At 47.5% G+C, this 5977-nt stretch overlaps 1 long non-coding RNA gene across 1 annotated transcript; it reads right to left on the reverse strand.

Moving 5' to 3' along the window:
* Positions 1-610: 610 nt before the first annotated feature.
* LOC127028867 (uncharacterized) lies at positions 611-1295 on the reverse strand. The gene is made up of 4 exons (XR_007768086.1): positions 1245-1295; positions 1120-1160; positions 981-1034; positions 611-881 (listed from the first exon to the last, which is right to left on the reverse strand). It is a non-coding gene; the product is annotated as an uncharacterized LOC127028867 (long non-coding RNA).
* Positions 1296-5977: the final 4682 nt, after the last annotated feature.

Genomic DNA, 5977 nt, shown 5'->3' on the forward strand with positions numbered 1-5977 from the left:
GGTTTTTTTTGTGTTACATAGTTAGGATGGACATCTGGCCAGCTGCACTGCCCAAGAGAGATGCTACCGAAATGCCAGGGAAATGCACCATTGAAAGCCAGACAGAAATAAAGTACTTCAGAGCACTCCGTCAAAAGATCAGGGAAAAAAACCCATAACATTCAGTTGCCCGTCTTTTTCAAGATTTAGACAAAATACCTAACCGCTTAAGTACACCTAAATTACATGCTACAGCTGTTTGGCAGTTACAGTTTAAACAATGCAAGTCAATTTGCAAGTTATACAATTTAACTTTTTTTAAAGTTTCATTTACAGAAAAAACCAGTGAGATAGAAGTAAAACCATATAGGGGATCTTCTGAAAAAGAAAAAAAATCCAGTCTCCAGTGCTGCAATACATAAGGCTATGAAAAAGGATTGGCAGATTTGCTAATGCTCTTGGCTGTACCGAAGCACGCAGAGGAACATGTTTTTATGATATCTCAACTGTTACAACTGAGAACCCAAAGACCAGCAATGCCATCGACTTTTGGAAGACTTGTTGTGCTTGGGTCTTTGGAAGGAAGTAAATATTTTTTTTTTTTTTTTTTTTTTTTTTTTAGAGAGTGAAAAGTCTTGCTGCTGGTGACTTCTACTGCCAAGTACATCACCTCTGAAGAGCCACTCTGATGGGAAGTTCAATAAAATGCAACTTCTTTGAACGAGAAAGATTTCCGCTTTGGACAATTTCTTTCCAACTGAAGTCAAAATTACACACTGTAGGGCAGTGGTCTCCAGTCCCTCAACTTAGCTGTCAGACGGCAGGGGTCTGAATCCATCCTCAGCAAAAAACACATCAGTGAACCAGGATATTCCTGCAGTTGCCAGGTTCCTCTTCATCATCTGGAAAAATACCAGTGCCAGCAGTAAGCATGGTGCCGGTCGACACAGACCTCTTCCACAACACCCTCCTCCTCAAAAGCAACGTGGCCTTCTGCTCACCTGCTCTGCAGGAATTCCAGCGTCGGACGCTGCGGCCGTCATCGCTCGTGGCACCTAAGATACCAAAAGACAAAAGCTACCGTTGTGCTTGTGAGAAATCACCAGCCCCATGCTCCTCCTCTCTACCACCCCAGCTCACCTCAAAGGCTCATCCAATTCCAAAGGCTGCCTGCATGGCGCCTGCGAGACCAAAGAGAAATGCTTAACCAAGTTGCCATATAATACTTTGCTATTAGACACCGACCCGGCCAACAACCGCCTCACCTTCTCGGACCGCTCCTCAGCACGCGGCTTCGCCCCTCTGAGCCTCTTGCAGCATCTGAAAAAAACCAAAGCAAAAGATACATGCTGAGTATCCTGGTTTCGGCTGGGACAGAGTTAACTCTCTTAGTAGCTGGTACAGTGTGTGTTTTGGATTTAGTGTGACAATACTGTTGATAACACCCTGATGTTTTAGTTGTTGCTAAGTAGCACTTATCTTAAGCCAAGGACTTTTCAGTTTCCCATGCTCTGCCAGCAAGCAGGTGTGCAAGAAGCTGGGAGGGAGCAAGCCGGGGCAGCTGACCTGAACTAGCCAAAGGGGTGTTCCATAGCATGGAACGTCACACCCAGTACATAAACAGGGGGGAGCTGGCCGGGAGGGGCGGATCGCTGCTCTGGCATCGGTCAGCGGGTGGTGAGCAATTGCATTGTGCATCACTGGGGTTTTTTTCCTTCCCCCCCCTCCTTTTTTTGTTCTATTCCTTTTCATTATTATTATTATTATTATTGTTAGTATTATATTTTACTTTAGTTATTAAGCTGTTCTTATCTCAACCCACGAGTTCTGCCTTCTTTCTTCCCTCCCCATCCCACCAGGAGCAAGGGGGGGCGACAGGGAGTGAGGGAGTGGCTGTGTGGTCCTTGGCTGCTGACTGGGGTTAAACCACGACAGATATTGCCCAAAACCACGGCCTGTCCGCACCGATTCCCATCTCCCGCTCCTTTACCTTGGGCTCGCCCGCCCTGCCTCTGCTGTTTACAGGTTGCCAAGTTGAGGCTCGGGTACCACCTGTAAAACAAACAACAAGGGATGCTTCTAACTTCACCAACACAACACCTGAAAAATAACTGCTCCTTCAGCCCACCAGACATGGCTCACCTTGCCCGAATCAGCTCTGGTGCCAATATCCCGCTTTGCACCTTCAAAATAAAAAAAGTAACCCAAACCTAGAAGCTAGTCATAAGCCACTAGTCGCATCTTCCCTCCAACACCACTCACCGACTCACCTTCTTACAGCGCTCCGCTCGTCTCCTCTGTTGCCCTTTGGCACACAGCTCGTCCCGCTGCATCTGCAAAAACAATATCGAACATGTCACCCGGATGCTGATCAACAGCTTAACAATTCCAGCGGTCTTGTTTCCATTTAGGAATACCATCTAGATTCCAACAACAGCCTGCCATTAAAAACACAAAAGTAGTTCGCATTATGCTGATGAGTGGAGGCACACAAGACCCTCGGTATAGCTACCGATGTGCTCGCCTAACACAAAAACAACCATGGGAACATCAAGACCTGAATAACATATGGTATAGCACACAGAAAACAAGCAACACAAACTACCTCCTCACCTACAAAGCCCCTAAGGGAATTACAGTGGCGGTCAGCCGATGGAAAAACCAATGGCGTGACATGGTGACTCAAAGATCTAAAATGGACACCTTACAACTACAGAAACTGGTGCTAAAAACAATAGGTAAGCAAGAACAAGAGAACATAACTGCCGTGACTGAGAGCTAGAGCAAACCTCAGTGGACACTTCAGGAAAAAGGCAAAACTGGAATAACAGAAAAAGCTTGCGTGCCCGAGACTGCGATAAAAGATGACCCCTGGCTGCAGACTGTTACGAGCACAAATAATACACATCCTCTTCTCCAAAACATTCCAGGGAAGACAATGACACAAACCTGCACTGGAAAGAAGTGCCTAGTCAGGGACTCTAAGTAACAAGGACTGTGACATCCGGATGGACGCACAAATTAAGTCAGGGAATGAAGTAAGTAAAAGGCACAGAGAAGCAGAGACCTCAGAGTTCTGGGGGGTATATTTTTATGTACCTAATGCTTTACAAGACGAGACTCATCTGACATTCAGCCCTGCATATTGAGATGCAGAGGCCTGGATGGTTTACACCGCATCTCCTGTGACCTTGTCGTACCTCCCGTCAGCTGCGGGGAAACTAAAACAGAACAGACCTCATCGACGTCCAAATCCAACTGCAAAACCAATCTGAGAAAGGCTGACGAACCCTCCTTCCTTTCCCAGCCATCCCCCAGTCTCAAAACCTTACAAACCCCTTCTCCTCTCCTGAACTGTCGGGAAGGAACCCCACTGCTTCCTGACAGCTCCTGCCCTGTATTTGCACCCCTGAACCCCCCGCATTGGCTGCTCCTCAGGAGCTGTTCTTGTGAGCCACACCCTGCATTCTGCAGCCACCTCCTATCTTACACCTTCCCACAGACTCTGGGCTCTGCTACAGGCCCACAACATAAGTAAACTCCTGATGCTTAGAATCTACAAGGGGCCTGCCACAAGCTGCAAAGGTTCTAGGGACAACACGCTTCTCTGTGGGCGATTGGGAAAGGTGATGAGCCATCCCGTACCCTGAAAGACACTATGCCTTACGTCCCTGTCGCTTTCTTGAAAAATGCCAAAGTTTCATATACAGATGCATACAAGATGCGGACAAGATGCTCACCCTAACCACTGCTAGATAATCTCACCATCAGCCCTGTTAAGAGAGATGATATCAGCAACTAACACAGTATACAGCAAAAAGACCCAGACACCTCTACTTCTCTAAATGCCAACACACATCTACCCAAACAGCTTAGACAACTCAAAACCTGCCACCAACTGAAGAAACAGCAGAGCACCAGCACCACTAGAAGCCCCAGAACAGAATGAGCTCCTGGAGCAGAGGCTGTGGCTCATATACCCTGGGCCCCACCCAGCACCCTTCCCACAATCCCCTGGGAAAGGGGAAGGGCCAACCACCAGACAACATGGAGGCGGCCAGAGGAGCAGCAGGGAGGTTTCTCATCTGCCTTCAGTTTATGGTGTGCAATGTGCTGAGCAGAGAAAGCGACCCTTACTGGAAATGATGATGTCTGCTCTTTTGCTACAACTGCATCTACACTGCATCAGCAATGTGACTGGGTAGGGAATTAGACTTAATTTTTCTGGAGCGTAGATAGATGTCCTGCTAAGCTATGTAAGAAAGTAGTTTGTTAACTGTAATAACAATATTGTTATCAAAAATGATGTGCTTTAGTTTCCTAAAAAAAACCCAAAATGCTATGGGATTACACTTTGTTTCTAGCAAGACCCCACATACTACCTAAATTCTACCAGAACTGCCTTCTGGATAGGACCGAATGACAAAGCAGAATTAGATCACGTAAGAATCCCTTCTCAACAATATCTCCGGTTGCAAAGTAAATTTTTTACCGTAAATCGCCGACGGTTCAGAGTCACCTCGGCGGTCTCTCTGACCGACTGCCTTAACGGAACTAGATAAGTCCTAAAGAACAGAAAACACCAAAAAAACATGGAAATACAAGAAAAGTATCAGACACTGTATGAAGCAGCCTAATTAACACCTAAGTAGCTAGAACAAAAACAAATTGCAAAACAGAACAAAAACCACCACGGGAGATGTGTTGATAAAAATAGATGAAGGCCATTGCCTTCTCTGAAAAACCTCAAGAGGAGATCTGAGCTGACGATAGACATCTTTGGGGTACCAGCTACCAAATAGAAACAGACTGTAAGGCAGAAAACAAAAAGACTGCTCCGGAGCACAAAGATGGCTTTGGAAAAGGTTCTGACAGAACAAGAGGCATCGTCACAGGATTAGAGAGATCCCGAAGGGGCCAGAGAGACCAAAGAAGTCTCAGGGATGCAATGAGCCCAAAAGGGAATTGAACAAAGTACAGGTGTCCTCAGGGGACCGGGGACCGAATGGAGGCGCACCAAAGAGATGAGAGGACAGAAAGACCGACTGGGGTAACAGATGCAGACTCAGGAAGGGTTCTGAGGGGAAGAGAGGGGTGCAAAGTGCCTTCCCGAGCTAAAACGGGGCTCTAGGGCATCGGGGATCTCTCGCGAGAGCTCGGCAAAGGGAGTGGAGGAGTCCCAAGGGGGCCTGAGAGACCAAAGAAGCCTCAGAGGTAACAATGAGGAACTCTGAAGGGGATTTCAACAAAGTACAGATGTTGTCAGGGGGCCGGGGGCTGAACAAAGGCATCCTAAATGGCAAAGAGTAAGATAAGAGCACAAAAAAAATAAAATCGAAAAGGAGCTAAAGCACTGCTAGAGTGCTGTGGAGTACAAGAAAGGACTCAGATGACATTGTTATAGAGAGTAGAGGAATTAGGAGGGGGCAGGGTAAGAAAAGAAGGCTTGGAGACACAGCGAGGGCCTTGGAGTCTCAGGAGGGTGTCTAGGCAAACTACAGATGACTGAGTGGGAGAGGAACCGAACGGAGACACCCTCGATGGCAAAGAGAAAGACAAAGGAGCGCTGCGTAACAAAGAAAGAAGGGACGCTTTCATGGAACAGGAGAGATAGAAGGGGAGATAAAGTGCTCCAAGGTGCTGTGGAGATCGAGGAAGGTCTCAGGAGGCACCGTGACTGTGAGGAGAGGGGTGTTGGGGGGCTGACGGACAAAAGAAGGCTTAGGGACGACAAGAGGAACTCGGGTGATCATCCGAGCAGAGTACAGAGGGTCTCGGGTGGCCGGGGACTGAACACAGGAATCCTAGACAGCGTAGAGGAACAAATGAGTGTTCTGTGGCTCAAAGATGGCCCCACCTGAAGTGCTACAAGGTGGATGTGCAGCACGAGGAAGGTCTCGGGAGGCATCGTGACTGGGAGAAGAAATGTCCCGAGGGAGCCAGAGAGACAGAAAAAGGATTGGAGACCCAACGATTAAATCCAGAGGGGATCTGAACG

Source organism: Gymnogyps californianus, unplaced genomic scaffold (genome assembly GCF_018139145.2).
Source record: "Gymnogyps californianus isolate 813 unplaced genomic scaffold, ASM1813914v2 HiC_scaffold_458, whole genome shotgun sequence".
Classification (NCBI taxonomy): Eukaryota; Metazoa; Chordata; class Aves; order Accipitriformes; family Cathartidae; genus Gymnogyps; species Gymnogyps californianus.